The sequence below is a fragment of the Strigops habroptila genome, chromosome 3 (assembly GCF_004027225.2).
Source record: "Strigops habroptila isolate Jane chromosome 3, bStrHab1.2.pri, whole genome shotgun sequence".
NCBI lineage: Eukaryota > Metazoa > Chordata > Aves > Psittaciformes > Psittacidae > Strigops > Strigops habroptila.
Window position 1 is genome coordinate 68,789,131 of NC_044279.2, and position 19,542 is coordinate 68,808,672.

Genomic DNA, 19,542 nt, shown 5'->3' on the forward strand with positions numbered 1-19,542 from the left:
AAAGATCGAAGGGTCTTCAGAAAGTTTGGACAAATGTTTGCAGAAGGAGCAGCCAAATGTAGAGGACTTGCTCTGCAAACCAAGAACACTAAATATTTGACAAGAAATTTCTTAAACACCTTCTAAGCACCACAGCCCTTCAGGTCTCAGGACTGGCTCTTTTATTTCCTGAATACCTACAAAATTGGATGTAAAGATTAACAGGGAAAGCAAATATCAAGCCGAATGTGTTTCAGAAGTCAGTTCCAGAAGAAAAGATATTTCCTCTGAGTAGAAAAAATGATTATGAAAAAAAGATGCCAGTTTGAAAGCAGCCCTGTGGAGTCTTCAAAACCTAAATAACTTATCTTTGCTAATCTCCAGAGAGGATGGCAAGCAACAGAACAGAGCGAGACAGTACACACTTAGTGGATACAAAAGATGGAACACACTGTGGTGTGCATCAAACAATCATTAGGGAAGCAAATGTGTTTGGAGTATTTTCAGCAGTTTTATTTCAAATGGCATCAGAGGACTAGTTATGGAAATGGATGAATTAATGAGCCAGAATGTATAGACATTCATGGGAGTTTTTTCTGTAACTGAATTCACTAATAGATCTTTTAAAGGAAAAGAGAGGTGAAAATTTCTGTTTTGAAAGCATCATACTAGGTATAAAGTTTTGTTTTATGAATACCAGTTGCTTTCCCAACACCGGTTCTTACACACTTAAGTATTCATCTCTTAGTGTTACTCTGGTCCTCAGCATAAACATATATGTACCCTGCATAAAACAATATCCATGTGTCTGTCTACATATGGCCTGACCAAAAGATGGGAAGGTAGACTTGAGTCCAGAAAGTATTAATTTATTTAGTGAAGTTTGCAATTTTGATAATAATAACACAAGGTAAAGGTTTGAGGGGTTTTTTTATTTTATTTTTTGAAGGGAGGGAATTAAGAATTAGTTCATCTATGCAACTATCATCTACCACTCCTCCTATAATCAGAAATAGAAGTGTACCCTGCATGCTGTACAAACTAGCTATAAGCAAATAACACAGTTTAAAAATCTAGTTTATAGCTGTGTCTCACTCTGAATTTTCTTTCCTACTTCTTTCTCTCTGTGTATCACAAGATATACAGCTTTCAGCTCTGGTTCACTGTACCTTTCCTTGGCATCCTAGTTTTTTTTCTTCTTCTATTTCTTTGTATTCTACTATATTCTTACTTTCGTCTTTCTACTATCTTGCATATCCCTTAACATTTCTTTCACCTTCATCCTAAGATTACTGCTCTTTACCTCTTTACCATACTCACGCTTCCCTCTTTGAACAGTTCAAGCCCCTTGCTGCAGTTTCACATCTGACAATGAATCATCCCAAATACTCTCTGCCCTGTGGAGGCACAATCATTCTTCACATTTCTTCCAGGATGTTACTGAGTCCATCTTTCATGCCACTCTCTGACCACCAACTGATGTTTGACATATGCACCATCCATAGCAGCCGAATTTTGTCAGGAAAGCAATGCAGAAATACTTCATCAAAAGATGGATAAGAAATAGATTCCAGTAGACATCAGACCACAACCAAGTATGATTTAAGAGCAAATAATTCAGTGAAAAAATATGTAGACAAAACAGGAAAGATGACCATATGATGCTGTAGGAAGGAAATTCACCAATGCAAATTTTAGAAAGCTACTTTTTCCACAGTAGGTGCCCTGAGAGAGAATTTTCTATAATAAATGAGATCTGACAAATCTGAGACCCTGTAGCAAATAGCAACAGCAATTTTTAGAGGTCTTAAGCCTGTAAGTCCCCTCTGGGACAGGAGACTGTATGACATAATTCACTCACATGGTGGCTGTTGAGAGGCCACCTTTCAGGCCTGTTTTCCACCTTTGGAAGGATGCGGCTTTTCTAGAATCAATTATATTTATCTTTCTTTAGTACTGGAATAGTGACACATTATAATGTTCTAACTATAACATTCAAATTGGCCACATTTGTACAATATCCACCCATTGCCTCAGTACTTTTCTTTTTTCCTTTTCATATGAACATCTCCGACAATTTCAAAACTCTTTAGTGAAATACAAGATTAACCTAAAAGCATGTTAGCAATTTTGATAAGGACTAAAAGTGCAATGGAAAGGCTCTAAGAAGAAACTATGTTTTAGAACACCTGTATGCCATACAGAATTAACTATGAACATACAGTACCAGAAAAAATATTTAAATCCTAATTTTCATAAGAGCTGTCTTATGGAGCACTCATGAAAACTGTATTGGAAAGGCCTGCATGAAGTAATGAGACAACATAGCTTCTGGATGAGTCATGAGCTGACATCCTAAAACAGCACCTGAGATGTGCTGCCATTAGGGAGAAAAATCTTCTCTGGGTTTGCAAGCCTTTGTCATTACAATAATAGTCGAATAGCTCCTCAAAATGAAACCTTGATAATTAGCTAGCTTACTTCTGCAAATACACAGAAGTGATTATTTTTCACTATTCAGAAACAGCTGAACATTAATATGGATGTGAGAAGCAAAGTTTAAAGATGAATTCAAACTCTAAAAGGAAACTTAAACTAACAACACATCTATGAGGTAAAGTTGTCACTTATAATCAGATTAGAGAAAAGAGGATATTTTTAAATCTGTTTCCAGCCCACCCCTTCCCAAATCTTCCTTCTGATATTCCCCAGTACTTTTTTACTGAATGAAAGTGTCCCAGAAAACTTCCATCTTGTGCTTTTACAGACACTGCACTTTATACAGATCCTGTAGGACAGACTGAAAGGAGGATCTGCTCACAAGCAGTCCTGTTATTTTCACAGCACTGAGGTTATTTTCAGGCTTAGGACCAGGTATTATTGATTTATTCATGTACCTCAAGATGTACGTAGTCATTTAAAAGGGTTTACAAAAATGCTCAAGCAGGCTAGACAGCTAACACATAGAAAAACTATGAGAGGCTAGAATCTGACTCTGGGACATAATGGAAGTTCATCTTCAAAATCAGGACTTGGTAGGACTCCATCTTCCAGTAGATTTATCAAACACTTTGTGGTATTGGCCTGATTTCACCGTGACAAGGGAGGAAAGAGACACCACCCCCCAGTGACACTCTTTGCAAGAAGTTGAATTCTCCTTGCAGTAATTCACTGGGAATTAAATTGCTGCAGAGTCACGAAGCTGGCAGATTGGCTGAGGATACAGGAGTGTTAGAGAAGCTACAATGAGTATCAGCAACTTTACAGTCCATTTATCAAAGTGCCAATGGCTATCATTTCAAGGCAATAAGAGAATTGAAGAGATTATCTGTTTCCAGAGAAGTTTGATAAATAAAGAAGCTGATGGTGGTTGGGGGTGGTGAGGTTGTTGCTTTTTTCTTGCAGTGTTTAGGGAAAATACTGCAAACCTCTCAGGCTCTTGCCAGTTCTTGTTATTACAGCTGGAGATCAACCCTTGCTTATTTACTTTTTCACTGAACAAAGCAATAAGGAATAAGGACTCACTTACCTTCAGCACACATAAAGATGAAAAAGAAGGGGAATGATAAGAATGAATTGCTTATTGTTTAGCAGTCTTACTTGTACCAGTTCTGCCAAGTTCACACCAACTTCGTGGTATCATTTCAATGCTTTGATCCAGGTTTTAGCTTCATTGCTTTGAATGAATTCTCTTATCTTCCCTTAGTCCTTTCTCTGACCCTGCCTTCTCCTTTATTTTTGAGCACTGTTCTAGCCCTCCTTTAGCAAAAGCTCTGTGTGTGTACATGGAAATGCCTGACATTAGCCCCAAAATCCCACCACTTCCAAGCTTTGTGTAATAACGTGGAAGCACAGAGATAAAAATAAACTCAATCTTCAACCATTTTACTGGATGTCCTTCCTGTAAACAAACAAGCAAGTGAAAAGGTGAACAAACCTCTGGCTCCCCTCCATACCTTGAATTACGGCATGCCCTAAAGTTATATACTAGCTCTAGTGTCTTGAAGACCTATTGTGCCTGGCATTGCCCAAATGTGAGTGAGAGATCACCCATGCCCTGTAGATTTTTCAGCTCTGAGTTGCAAGGTAAACTTGAAGCATGAGAAAGAGACAAAATGGTCAAAAAGAAGACTGAAATGGAAAAACAGATTGCCAGAATGAACACTATTTAGGTACTTGAGGTGTCTTTGAGGTTAAGCATGATGTGCTGTGTCCATATTTTTCAAAAAGACAGACACTGATTCCAAACAAGTTCAATTTAAGTCATTGTTTTTACAACAAAACTCTTGTTTCTTCAAAACTGTGTGTCACTATGTGCAAGATCATTATTACTTATAGTGCAATCGCTCTGCCTTAACACATCCTCCCAGTTCTTTCATACTCAAGTATTTTGCAAAGTGTATTTCTGATACTTTCAGAACAGCCAAAAAATAAGAATGCTGATTTGGCTGAATTATAATTAGAGCTGGATGATTATGGAGGTAACTATTCACTGAACATCAGTATAACTTTTGGACTAAGCTTCAAATGGAGTGAATTTGTATACCCTCATCCTCTTCAATGTTGGATGAAAATCAGGACCACCATATTAACAGCTGAAATGATAATACAGTGATCCTGGCTACTTTCCTACAAGCCTTTGTGGCTGAACTGTATGTGGTTAATCTTCTCGATGTTTCTGTGTTGAGCCTTTACACTGGAAAATTAATCTGAGCCAAATCATCATTGCAGGCTGCATTCATGTCAAGGCTATTATACTCAGAGAGGAAACAGCTGCTCCTTCAAGGCCTGCATGCTTTGGACCAGAGATGGACAGCCGTCATTGTTGCTGGTAAAAGCATTTTGGAGGGGAGGGAAAAGACACCACATAATAGGGATGGAAAGGTTTACCTCTGTGTGATCCTGCTCACTAGTATTCTATGGCTTTGCTAGGACATGCTAAAGCAGTCATTTCTCTAGATTATGCATAAGCTAGCATTTGTTTGGAAGCCAGTACAGAGCTTGGGATCTTCTCACTTGCTTCATTACAACGGTTATGTGAACCTGTGGTAGGGCAAGGAATGAAATAATGGTGAAGGGCAAACATGGGGCCTGATTCACCTGTGCTTAAAGGCCTTTTACTTTGATATGAGCTGATTTATGTACTTGCATAGTCACTCTTGTGGTTGACTTTCACCAGCATACAGCTTTGTTCCCAACATAAATGTCCTGCTCAGATTGTGCCCTGCACTAGGAGAAGCCTGGAAGTGGAGCAGAACTGGAAGAGTCTGATCTGTCCTCCTTAAGCTGCTCTCTGTGGGCTCTTCCATTCATCCCTGGAGTCCCTTTCTTTCAGACTGTTTGCAAAGGTAGTCAACAACAGGTCAGAGTTGTGGAAATTGGGGCAAGAGGGATTTTTCCCTGATTCTCTGGGGCAATCTCTTAGCTTCAGCTCCTGGGAAGCAACAGACATCCCTCTTTTCAGGGTACAGGCTTGTTACTCCCCCTGGGCAAATCCTGAGGCAGTTAATTCTAATGCAGATCATACGTTGTGGAAGCCTTGACTTGCATGTGTCAGCTCTGAGTAAGAAACCAAAAATCTGCATTATGCTGATTCTTTTTTCTCTCCAATGTGCTTTTGCCAGAGCCCCAGACTGCTTTCTGCACAATCATGTGGGTTGCTTTCATAATATCTGACTCTATATTAAACAAAGGCATTATGTGTTCCTGCCTCCCCGGTCCATAGTGCCTGCAAATTTCATGGCATATACTAGAATCATATAACCACAGAAGCATGGTATAGTTCAGGTGGAAGGAGCCTCAGGAGGTCTCTACTCAAACTTCCCGCTCAAAACAGGGTCCGTACTAAGCTCAGACCAGGTTGCTCAGGGTTTTATCCATTATGTCTTGAAAAACTCCAAGGATGGAGTCTGTACACTCTCTCTGGGCAACCTGGTCCACTGCTTTGCTGTCCTCATGGTGAAAGAATTTTTCGCTGAATCGCATAAAAATGTTATATCTGTTTCTCTCATCCTCCCACCACACACCACTATAAAGATACTGGCTTCACCTTCTCAGTAGCTTCCCTGTAGGTATTGGCAGGCTGCTTTCAGGTAGCCCAGAAGACATCTCTCCTTTAGGCTAAACAAGACGATTTCCCTCAAACTTCCCTCACTGGTCATGTACTTCAGGTTATCAAATAATATATCCTCTGTCACTGATCTTGGACCTATGGTTTGCTCTCAAACTACTTTCCAAGATGGATCAGTCACTGAACAAAAGCTGTTTTTAATTCAAAATCTCTGCTAGATTACAGATACTTCTGATGTGCTGGACATAGCCCTCCCTGGACATACCTCCTGTCTCATGGCTGATGTGAAATGAGGAGGTATGCAAAGCCCCTCTCCATTGGATGACAGCCACTGCTGCCACAGCGGTAACACTTAGGAGAATGAGGGCAGAAAACAGTGTGAGAATCACCATCTTCCAATGGTGATTCTTATCCCCAGTCTTGCAGGCAGAGCCCAGCTGCCACTGGGAATACTGCATCACTTCTGCCACTTTTTATGGGTTCAGTAACCGAACTGGAAGAACCAATCTTCCATCCAACAGCTCTCTTAGAAATTTCCTGTAGCATCCATTGATTTCTTTGAGAGGGAAACATATATATATAGCATTGCCTTTTGCCTTTCCTTTTACACAGAGAAGACTTTAATCAGTGCCCTTTGTGTTAAACCAGTAGATGTGGCCACCTGTGGTAACTCGAAGTTATTCACGTTTTTAAGTGTTTTTAAATGTTGAGTCTAAGCCACCCAGAGATTTTCCAGCAGGGGGGAAATACTCAGTTGCCTGGAAGCTTTTCCATTACCTTACACTGCAGGAGTGGCATAAAGGAACTAAAGAAAAGTCTGAACCTAGTACTAATGTTTCTACTACAGGGAACAGTTTTTCTGTTTTAGAAGGTGGGGGAGTTCAATTTGTTTTCCTGATATTTTGTCTATTCACTCAGTGTCAAGAGATGAGTAAAAATGGTGATGATTTAGGTCTATTTTGTTTTATTCAGAGAAACACTTGCTCATGGCAGTCATATAATTTCTTTCCCCTTCTTCTGTTTGTAGTATGATGACCTCATCTTTGCCAGGACCTGCTCCATCCCACCCCATTGCAGCTATTTCCACAATTTTAATTTCCAGTTTATAATGAAATGTCTGTAATCCACAACTCCTCCATAGAACAGGTGCATTGCAAAGATGGGATTTTATTCCTTAGTTGTTTTGTTGCTTATTGTGTCTGTTCGTGAAACTATTATTATGATCTTTGTTATGATGTTTTTCTTAGTCTCTCTCATTACAAAGTGTTTTTATCAGTTAAGGATTCCATGTTACTTTATGAACTCAAAACGGTTATATACATAGGCATCCATTCAGCCATAAGCAGAATGTGTGGGCAAACTGCAGCAGATGCTTAAAAGTGGGGAAGCATTGTACAGTAAACACACCTGGAAAAATGTATGCAAAGAAAACTGCATCCACACCTCTGGGATACTCAGAAGCCCATCAGGCACCAATCCTGAGTCCAATGTTATACTTTACAGATTTGTTTTGCAATAAATTATGTGTGCCAACTGTCTGGCTACAGTCGCAGCCCCAGGTAGTTTCGCATGACCCTATGCTAAAAAAACCAGAAAGTGTTGTCCTTCAGAAGTAGGAAATGTGTGGTTGGGCACTCAGAATGTTACAAAGGTGCACTGAAGACAAGAGTTTTCTCCCAGGTGATGAATAGAAAGTGTGATCCCAGGACAGTTTACAGCAGAGAACAGAAGAATATAATTCCAGATCCAATAAAACAATGAAGTTGGACTATTGCCCAGACACCAATCCTGTTGTTCGTTTTTTTGCAGAAAAATCAGGACCTACCAAAAGTAACAGAAGTCTTGCCATTGGCACACACAGGGCTTTTGACCTACTGGTTTTTTTTTTCAGAGCAAATTACCATGGGGGTTCAGACTCTGAAGTTCAAGTTTGGATGAGTAATGTGGCTTATACAGTAGACCCCTGCTCTCAGTGCTCTGCAAGTCAGGCTTCCACTGCTAATGTTGATGTGCGGAAATTCACAACTCACTTCATGAAATATCTGCAGTATCCTCCCAGAGGTTGTTTTCATGAGCAACCTGATATTTTTAAGGGTATAAACCTGCACAAAAGTAGCATGTTTGCAGAACAGATGAAGTGAATCCACACAAGCAAATATTATCTGTGCTTTTTTGTAATGAATAGGTAGTTCTATTAGTTACAAAGGGAGCTCAGATTAATTCTGTGAATCTCAAAACCAAACAGTATACAGGAAGAGACATCAGAGACACTGCACATTCAAAGGATGTGCGCTTTCTGACAGAAACGCTGGTTATTGTTGATTAGCCCATATAATTTGAATTACTCTGAATTTACTGTCTTTTGTCTAATACAGTTCTGTCCAAAACCCTTGTGTACACCATGAAAAGACAGATGAACAAGAGAAAATTCAACACAGATCAACTACATCAAGAAATATATCAGTAAAGAAGAAAAATGACAGGAAATAAAACTACAACAGAACATAAATATGCATTCCATACATACACACACAAAGAGAGATTATGCTTTGCAGGCATTATGGGATTTTGATTTTCTGTGTATCTATCTGTTGCAGACAGATTCCTTTGAAGGAAATGGGAAAAGCAATTGTTCGAATAGTGATTAGCCCTTACTACCTTCTGTATTTTCTGGAGTAGCCATTGTCACTGTTGGTGATATGACAGGTCCCTGAATAAAAGTAGGAGGACAAAAGGAGATAACTAAGACAACACGGTAGGGATAAAGCTTTAGGGTCCAGGTTGTAAAAGGAAGGAGGGAAGGAAGGAAAGCACCCAAGTCCCTTCCTTAAAAGGAAGAAAAGAATACTGAATAAGGATGGTGTCAGCTGAGCTGAGTAAGATTGGATATACAATGTGCAAGACATTCCTGATGTGTGAAAGAACAGATGTCAAAGATATCTAACACTGGGATGCATTAGCTTTTTATTCACAGACTTCCTAAATGTGTCCTGTGAGAGAAAAAAGTGCACACGTATCTTCTGAATATACTCAAAGTAGCAGGAAAAGAGCTGTGCTGCTTATCTAGCTGTGCTGGTTGGGTTATACTGAAAGTTCCTCACAGGTGCCTATTTAAATTTGCCTATTCCGTCCAGCCAGTATGTTTGCCATAGTGAAAACAGGAAGTGAGGGAAATCTTAGAGAGCAACTGTTGCCCAATATTAGTAATAAACTGAGACAGTACAAATAACAAAGTCTGCTCTGCCAAAAATACTGAATAAACAAATAATGAATGCTTTCAAGAACTGCAATTAAACTTACTTTGGGTGAAGTGCATTTGCAGCTCTGGTCTGGAGACCAGAATATCTCTCCATATAGCTTTGCAATGAGTTCAGGATTTGCCTGTTATGAACACATTTATTCCCTAATCAACACCTTGGTTACAGCTGAAGACTTCAGGAACAGTAAGGAACCTGCTGTGCTGGGCACTGCCCAGGTGCTCCAGAAACAATCCTAGCTGAAACATATTCCTAAATTCAGTCAAACTGTACAGTGGCTCACCATAGTTCAAATTAAGGTATCAAGAGGTAACAGTTCCTAAAGGAAGCCATTAACAAGCAGATGTCCGTTGTCCCCAAAGATTGTTAAACAAGCATGGTAATGCTAAGGGGGATGAGACATAAGCTTTTAAGCTCAATGGATAGGGCAGAGCAGCCTAGTTGGTTAGCGAGGTCTTTCCCCAACACTCCGAGTTACAGAGTATACAAGGACAAAATACGTGATGTGAGACACTTCCCTAGCTGCAGTCCCCAGAGCTGAGCTGGTGATGGGAGGCTGTGCCTGGGCTGGAGGTGGAGGAGATGGATGTCACTTCAGTGTGATTTTTATGGAAATCAAGGAGAGGGCTTCTGGGTCACTGAGTCCCCTGCAGAGTACCTGCCAGGGACTGACTTTGTTAATGCTTAAGGGAAGCAGGAAGGACTCATGTAAATAAGGAAATTTCACTAGCAAGTAATTGCCTTGTGTCACCAGTTTCTCACTCTGAAGGAAACATCCCATTAGAGTCAGAATAGTGTTAACCACTCAGGCTGGTGAGGCAAAATCTCTCATAGATGACAAAAGCATTTAGAAAAAATAAAATAAAATCACAAGAATTTAAAACATTTCTTAAACCTCATTACTTGTTTCAACCTGCCTGGGTAAGGAGAGACAAACATACCTTATTCAAGGCAAGCTCTTACTCAAGATGTTTTTTTGAGGCTGGAGAGAGCTTTCATTTAGATTTTCTCCCAAGAGACTTTCCACAGTCCCTTTCTTGGGCTCTAAAGACAAAGCTCCAAACTGTGTGTCTTGGCTGTCCGGGAACAAGAAATGTCATATATTCTTATGAGCAATCTTGAACTCATAGCCTTAAGAATGTCAGAACAATCAATTGCTTTTCTAAAGTGAAGCATTAAACTTTTTGGCATTCCCCATTAATAATAACTGCCACTGTCAGTTTGCTTGTAAGTCTCTAAACAACTTTCTCTTGAAAATAAAGTTCTAATGAAAGTTCTAATGAACATTCTTCTCAGAAAGAAAAAAAAAATCAAACACCTTTCATGCCTTCCTGTACAGAGTCTTGCAAAAGAAAAACTTTTGGTTCACTTATCCAGATTTACTCTTTATTTTTATACTGCCCGTAACAAACACAGGGAGATTGAACCACTTTCTGGCTACAGAAGCACAATGCACATCACAAGATTGCAGAAGAGAAAGTATGAAACTTATGAGCTTTCCCTCTTTTTACTACATTGTCTTTATTCTCAGCCAAACACAGTACAGTCTTTGCATCAGAATAGACTGGGTCACTATTTCCTTAACTCTTAAACATCACCGTGTTTCCTAGTATTGAAAAAAATGGAAGGTATCAAAAGCTATGTGCAGGTTGTTCATGACAAGTTTGCTGGAATGCCTGAAACTCAAATTTCTATTTGTGTTTGAAGTCCATGTGTATTTACATGGGATTTTAAGGCATATCGGCTCTGCTTAGTTCAAGGTAAATTGCATCAGTTTCTCACTACCTGGAGCTCTAAACCAGTCCATTAATATAAAGCAACAAACTCCCTTCGCCTGTGAAAACTACAAGGCAGAAAGAAGACATTCTCCCAGAAAAAGTGTAAGAGTTCAGTTATTTTAATTTCTCTACCAAATCTATAGTTGAAAATAGCATGAACTATGTAACTATGTTCCATTATGAAAAGACTGTGTTCAAGTATGGGGCATGAATTAAGTACATCACAAGGTGCTACTCCCAGCATGAGAAGCTAGGAAAGATGTTTGTCTTATTATCAGATATAATCATATTTTTTGGGAATGTCATCTTTTGGATGCTTGATGTTCTTTGCACAAGTGATGCAATTCAAATGTGCTATCTTTGATCTAAATGGATTATGCATTTGCAATACCTACACTGGAGGTAATGGACAAAAGAATTAATACACTTCTGTGTAAGATGTAAGTAAGGAATTGTCCTGTATTTTTCCACATCCTTTACATTTTTTTTGTCCCTTGCCTGTTTCCAGCCTGTGTGGATAACCAAGACATCCCTTGTGTCAGGTCTTAGAAGCATAAGCAAGACTTGATGGAAATGAAGCAGCGATAGTACCACTATTCCCCTTCCTTTTTGTTTCAGCAGAGAGTTCCCAGGTCCCCATGGAGCCTCTTACTCCTGTATGACAATGTAACAGCCACAATGACAACTGTTTTTAAAAACAGCAGAACCCCAGAGTACCCCCCGAAACAAATATAAAAAATTGATGCCTGCTTTTGCAAACATTTGGGAAAGTGATATGGAAGTATAGATAATGTACTGACATACTTTGTATCCTACATAGAATCCATACTAAATTAATTCCTGAGATTAATTTTCTATTTGTCAAAACATAAATGATTTAGACCTTTTTCTGGAAGAAGTCTCTTCTCAGGACAATGCGACACATCCCTAATTAGTTACTGAGATTTTTACTATATGGGTTACTAAAAGTCTTTTCATTTAGATGCAGAGCCATAATCTAATAAGATTTGAAATGTTTCTAATATCTGGTAAAGAAGAAAGCACACTATGCCTTAAATTGCATGGTCTGAGATATTTAAACCTCAGACAGTTAAGAAAAGAATAAATGATGCTGTCAGGGGCATGGTGGGTTGGGTGGCATTTGCTTAGGATGACCAGCATCACTATGAGTGGATACAGTTTCTTCAAAGAGAGATGACTGACATTTTTAAATGCTCATTTGCAAAGTCGTAAATGTAAAGAAGTGGATAATTAAATTTAAAGGGCATTTTCCAAGCATAACATTAGAAAGATTAGGAGATTAAACATTAACCTGGCTATAAATCCTTCTATTATGTTTTCCTACAAACAAGAGTGTTTGCACTTTAACTATTCAGTGTCATTCAGTGCATCAAACATTTAATGTGAGTGCATTGCATATCACAGATTAAAGCAAAAAGATCTATATTAACTCATTATGTAAACTATATTATATTATTATATTATATATAATGGAAATTATATTAACTCAAAATGTAAAAAAAAAAAAAAAAAAGAAAAAGAAATCTAATCCTAATTTATATAGTGTTTTATCCCTTCCCCCCAAAAAGATACATTGTGGAAACTTCGTAAAAGCCATTCAGGACTTCATGTATGTGGAGAACATTGATGTTATGGATAACATGTTTAGAACCATAAAATGGACTGAATTTAGAACTGAACTTCATTTACACTCAGAAACAAGAGAAAATGTTAACTGAGTGATGTTGCATAAAGCTCAAAAGGGCACTGCCAACCCTGAGTTTTCTTACTTACTTTATGATTGGATATGCAGCAAGGAGCACTGTCTGCTTTTGCATGTGCTACAACTGCAAGCCCAGTTATGAAAAAGTCTGAGAGTCACTATCTTGGACATCATTCCAGCTTGATCCAAGGAGCCTGCTTAGAGATGGAAAGTTGCTTGCCTGCTCTTTGCCAGCCCACTCGAAAATGACAGCATCTGGATTGGGATTACACAGCTGGTTTCTTACTCACTGCCAATTTTTTTATGGTCTTTGTAAAGTAAGAAGGAAAAACTAACCCACTGAGAAGCAGTTATACCAAAGTATCTTAAGCCTGTTATATTATAAGCAGAAAGAAAAGGGACAAGCAGAAAATCTTTCTCCCTTTTTTTTTTCTTTTTTTCCTCCAAACATTTCCTTTCAGATGTCCCTTTGAAGTCATAGGCTTATAGTGTGAGTGACTGAGAGCAAGGAGCTGTGAAATGCGCCTTTGAGCCATAGACTTCTCAAAGAATATCACAAGGCATATATGACTGGGGTACACGACATCTGCAAATCAGCGTGGTGTTATTGAGCCTTTGTTCAGCCTCAAACTCTGGGAGCTTCGGAGAACCAAAAACTTCAGCAAGGAAAACTCGTTTTTCCTACCCTTATTCCACCTTCCCACTTGGGAGGTCTCTCTGCTACTGTGTGCAGTGAATGTGTTGGTGTAATTTGCTTATGAAGAAATAATTGAACATGCACATAAATTCTATATATAATATAATTATTCTATGTGCATACGTTAGGTATAGATTCCATTTTCTGTACCACTCAGCCCTGTTATTGCTTATTGCTGTACATTTTGCATTGTTAAAAATATACTGCCACTTCTCTCTCTGCTGTTGTAAGGTCATCCCTTCAAACTACCCTCACAGTATACCACTCTTCATGCTTACTAAAACAATTCCTGCTCAGATGGATCTGATTTACTTCGTAATCAAACACACAGATTGGCAGAACATCTTAGTCTGGTTACATCTCCTGATTATCCACTCATGGATCTTCTGTATTCCTCATTCAAAACTGTTTCCATTACTTCTATTACGTAAAGGATATTATGAAAGGACTCTCTACCCCACTGATAATTCTCAAACAGGGATCAAAACTGGTTCTCATGATTTTTGAACAGTCAATACTGATGTATCAGGTTTTTACAAACTTCAAAGAAAATCTGATGAAAGCTAGGACTATATCTGTAAGTTGTTTGGTAGAACCACTGATCAGCCTCACCCAGTAATCATCTCAAGAGGGAGGGCAGCACTGCAGTGTGTCATTACAGCTTTGCTTCCTGTTAGACTCACCAGGAGGTTTATATGAGACTGCATGAGTCTTTTTTTACTTTCTGCAGTTTAAAGTGCTCAGAGGAATGGGAGCCAAGTGCTGCTAGCAAAGGGAGTAACTGTTAGAAGTAACCAGAAGATGATAAAAACAATACAGTGTAAGGTGTTGAAATGGTAGCCAGAAGACTGATCTGCACAGCAGAGAGGTGAAGAACAAGATGAGAAAGACCAGACAGGCTGAAGGCTAACCAGGTACTGCAATAAGCAGCAAGGAAAAATGGAAAGGGAATGCATGGGAAGAGCGATGTGGGTCTGTCCCAGACCCACTACTTACAGGTCAGGTCCTGCCTCTCCCTGAAGCACAGCTGCTGCAAAGACCTGAGAGAAAAGTGTTGCTGTTAAGGATGAGGGGCGCATTCAGTAATATAACCAGGAGCAGCGAAAAGAAAAGATACCAAGACAAGTCAAATTCCCTGGATGTGATTTTATGGAGAGCTGTGGCTGTTCCACAGCACTGAGCTGCGCCTCTGCCAGTTCAGTTGAGGCAGCAGGGACGTTGTGTGCTGGACATTAGGACCCAGGGTCCCCAGAGTTCAGTCACAGTTTCCCTTCATTGCTTACTTTATGTGATTTCTTCCCGTTGTACTTTTTAACATTTTACCTTCCCCAGGGATCAGAGGGAGAAATATAGAAATCCTTCAAGAAATTCCAGCCTTACCTGGAGATAAATATGTGAATCCCACTTGATTATCTAAATCTCATACCGTTTGGAGACAGATCCATCACAGAATGACTGCTAATGGTCTCAAACCCAAGGTCATGGTTTTGTTTCAGAACTGAGCAAGAAAAGAATGATAAGGCAAGGGTAAATAAGTTCATGTCCACAACATAGATAATAGCTTAGGAAACAACAAAAGCAATCTATCAGGGAAAAAAAATAATTTCTACAGGAAAACTGAATACACTGGAATTCCTAATTAGGGAAAAAAAGGGTAACTTTTAGAAAAAATAATTTCTAGCCTCTTCTCCAAAGAGGTTATGGAGGCCAAGTATCAGTGAATGGCAGCAGGATTTAAGGAATTAAATGTTTGAATTACTATTGGAAGTGAGATTTCAAATCTTCAAGTCACATCAGTGTTTTGACAATACTGCTCAAAGTGCAAATTGTGAAGGGATGCTAACCAATGTCTCTGTGGGCTGGCATGGGATAATACAGACAGGTACTGAAACTAGGGACAGTGAGGAAATTCTACTGAAAACAGGCAATAAGGGATGACAATTCAAAAAGAGGTGAATGCTTTTTCAGAACTCTGTTTCTATTGCACTTTCTTGCTTTCTCCTTGTTAACTTCTTTTCTTTCCCATTTACATCTCAGGCTTATTCCATTTCCTTCCTCTTGCTTTCAACCCATTTATTATTTTCTCTTCTCTTGCCCCACACCTCTGATATGTCTTTCTTCAGCACGTACTGGTGCCCATCAAATAGGTTTGTGTTGCATGGAGGCACACTGTAATGCAGCAATCACTGCTGAGTGATTCTGCTGCTGTTGAATGGCACAGTGGGAGGGATTTCATCTCAGACGGAACACCCCAGGGACTCAGCAGTTTGATGGAGGAGATTGTTCCCTAGGTACAATACTAGATAGTATTTCACTCCCCATTTTGCTTTCCCATCTAGTACCAATTCAAAGAGTTGTTAAGTAAAGATGGGATTAGATCGAGAGAACTGGACCATGTAGGTGACACTGCAGAAGACAAGGGTAAGGTAAAACCTCAGGAAACAAAATAAATTCATTAGCAGTCTTTTTAATCCTCAGACATATATGCTGCGGAAGGGTGGTCTGAGATGAGGAAACAGAAATGGCAAACTTGGAGACAACGACAGATAAGCCTGCCAAAGGAAGAGAGTAATCTATAGCATGATTATGGAATTTCTGGATATTAATAAAACATTTTGAAATCCTCAATACCAAAAATGGGTATCTTCATGCAAGTGAAGTAATTCTAGCAATGGTCTTGGTGAAGCTGACTTGGTGCTTCTGCCATGACTTGAAAGAGGTTTCCATGCAGTAAAATATAATAGCATAGTCTCTAGAAGCCTGAATTTAAAAATCAACCTACCTGTCTTTATCATCTGTCTCAAAAGCCTTTCTTTTTTTGCAAAAAAAAACCAATACAAAATAAAACAACTCACCTTTGAATTAGAATGAAATGTGCAAGGGACATCAAGTATATTCATCACCATTGCCCTGTGGAAGCTTTGTATCTTACAGACTTCATTGCTAAAGTGACAAGATGAGTTTGCGAAACCCTATGTGGTATAGCAGTATTTTCTCTACACACTTGTGCCTAAGGATTTGCTGTGACAGGGGCATAAAGTTTTGCGTTTAGTCATCATAGTAAACTGTCTCCCATGAGGGAGAAGCTGAGCTGAAGACTTTGCAACCAGGGACTACACTCTGTGTAGCCTTTTCATGCCTCAGAGTGCAGATCTATGCATACAAAAATTGCCTGCTCTTCTCTATCCTGTATTGGCTAATGCCCTTCAGGCTTTTAACAGTTTTGGCTTCAAATGATCCCGTTTAACATTTCTGAAACTTTGCATTTCAAATGTTCCCATTATTTTCTTTTTGCAAACATGCAAGAGAGGCCAAAGTTTGGTATGATCTACCTTTGCAATGTCTCTTTAAAAATCAAAATGAGCAAAATATTTGCTTATGCATTTTGGCTTCCTGGCCTAGTGATGCTGGATATATTTTTAACAGAAGGAACATGGTCAGAGACAAATCCCCCAGTTTCTATTATGAAGTTAACCTTGTTAAATGTTACATTGTTGTTTAACATAGGATAGGGGCTTCTCTTAATGCCATAGTGAATTATTCATATGCAAAGCTAAGGTATTTTACCTTGTTAAGTGTAACTGTGGTGTGTTGAGACCAACATCTGAGTCATGCATCAGAGACAGAATTAGCCATGGATTTCTTACACCTGTAGTGGATTAAAAATGCAATTAGCCTGCAACTACAGTCTACATAATTAAAGTAGGTAGCAGTCATTTAGTGAAACATGACATAGTCAGAGACTTAGAGAGCCTATAATAATGTAGCAATTCTGAGCATAAACATTGCAGAAAAAAGATGCTAAATAAATATTTCGTTCCTTTGGCAAAGAATATATAATATTTGAGGTTCTGTGTCCACAAAAGGGGAGATTATCAATCAGGCTCACTGTAAACATTCATAGCTGTGATCAACATGCTTATAACTAGCTCTAGCAAACACTTCATTTGAGATTTTCAAGCATTTTACAAACATATTGTTAAGTATTGTTAACATCTGTCCATCTTTCCCAAACTTCTTTCAGACTGCAGAATGGGCTTGGAGATATGAATTCTGTTTTGGGAATTAAGCTGCCATTCCTTTCTGGTAAGGTAAAGAAGTAATTTCACTATTTTTCACTATCACTGCCTTAAATGCAGTCTGCAGAAATACAGGCATAAAAAATGATTTAGCTGCCCTCTCAGAAACAGGTTTGAACTTGAGTTCAATATATGCTTAAATTCTTGCAAAGAATTTAGGCCAATTTCTTTTATATCTGAGTCAGCTTTCTTCTCTGTGCTTCTAATCTACATCTTAGGTAAGCTGTTAAGTAAGATGGAAGATGTGTAAAAATCCCCAAGATTAATGGACATAGAAGCAGAACAGACTAGATTTTCAAGCTCTTGAGAACTTTATGTAAAAGTGACCATGCTGGACTTCACAAGAACTTTAAAAGCATTTACTGTGCAAAGAAACTGGTACTTTCCAAAGCAGGTTTGAGGATCATCTGGAAGTATCACAGGTGAGTCTGCTAGACTGCGAGTGAATAGGGAAATTACTAATAAAAGCAATATACTGACACCATTTCCAACCAAGGGAAAAGGAAAGATTTTCTTTAAGTTCAGTAGGAGTCTTTTTGGGCTCTCAGCATGGTAATATTCCTCTCAGAGACACTACTGAGGGCTGCAAAATCTTTGAGGAAGAGTGAGAGGTTTATTCAGAACCTCCATGACTTGGAGGGATTTGCAGAGATTCACTGAAATATCACAGCATCTTTGCCGGACCCACTGGCAGGTTGAGGGGGTTAATCAGCAGTTCTTTGAGAGACCCACTGTATTACAGTTCTCCATTATTATTTCATTACCAATATTCTTTCAAGGTTTGTAAAAAAAAAAAATCAAAAAACCAGACCCAAAAACATTTAAACAAAAAAACCTTAGAAAGAGTGTGGGTTTGGTTTTTTGTTTGTTTGCTTTTTTGTTTGTTTGCTTTTTTGTTTGTTTGTTTTGTTTTGTCTGTGTTTTTTTAGATCTACATGTTTTAAATAATGCATTTCTGTTATGCGTTATCTCCAGGTATTCAGAATAAACTGTGAACTGGTTTCAGTCAGCCTTCTGAACCCCCTCATCTTTCACTAGCTTTACCATTTGTCACCCAGGGACTTTGAGTAGCTTTCATGAGGTTTTTCTATTTAATATCACAGGCATGATAGCTGATGCGAGGATAATGAAGTACTGTGCCTCCAACTTGTGCTGGGCTGCAAAGGGAGTGCTTACCTATCACAGCACTGTTCCTTCAGAGAATATATCCTAAAATCTAATGATCTTCGATTCAATCTTAAGAGAAGCTTAAATAACAGTTCTGCTGAGATGACCTTTCTCATGGCTGATTATAGGTATAATTTTAGTCTGAGTTCTCATATGAGTGTTTTATCTAAAGTGCCTGAAGAAGACATAGTCAGATAACACTTGTCTTGTTAGGGTTGACTGGTGAGGAGCTTCAGACAACTTCCAGCAATGGTAGTGCAGTGCAAAGAGGAGAAGTGACTTACTGAAATCTATCACTTTGGTCTTCCTTTTCTAGCTAGCCTATAACCTCTGCAAGTGTAAATCAGCACAGGTCCACCAATGAAATGTGTGTGTGGCATGAGCTAGTCCCTAGTTTCGCCACCTTTTAATGACACCAGCCACTCTTCTGACCCATTTACAGCCTACTCGGAAACAACACTTTGAGTTGGATCATGCCCAAAGTGATAACTAAATGATACTGGTTGCAGTGGGCAAGCTCAGGCCTGAGCATGTGTGTCTGTGCAGTGGCTACCCCAGTATAATTATGCCTCAGTATTCAGACTGTTTGCTACAAATATGCTGTAATATATTGGTTTAATAATGTATTCTGTAACTGTAATGGTTTCAGAATTTCATCAAATTATATCTATCTCTGCTCCTTAATTACAATAAAATGTAAATTGTAATAAAATGTGGGCTTCCTCCACCTGAGAGAAAAGTACCTAAATTTTCAACACATACCGAAGCCATGCTACTGCTGGAAATGACTGC

General features: G+C 38.9%; 1 protein-coding gene across 13 annotated transcripts in view; it reads left to right on the top strand.

Moving 5' to 3' along the window:
* The window catches only part of CHRM2 (cholinergic receptor muscarinic 2), a 95,466-nt gene that overhangs the window by 64,639 nt on the left and 11,285 nt on the right, over nt 1-19,542 (top strand). For 4 of the 13 annotated variants that reach the window (XM_030479718.1, XM_030479717.1, XM_030479726.1 and 1 more), the window contains one exon: nt 17,529-17,590. The exons of 4 other annotated variants lie outside the window; for them this stretch is intronic. The gene's annotated coding sequence lies outside the window, so the exon portion shown is untranslated. Of the gene's footprint in view, nt 1-4,740; nt 4,811-17,528; nt 17,596-17,801; nt 18,006-19,542 lie in introns of those variants that run through there. 5 more of the 13 variants (XM_030479721.1, XM_030479723.1, XM_030479730.1 and 2 more) reach the window with 4 other exon arrangements.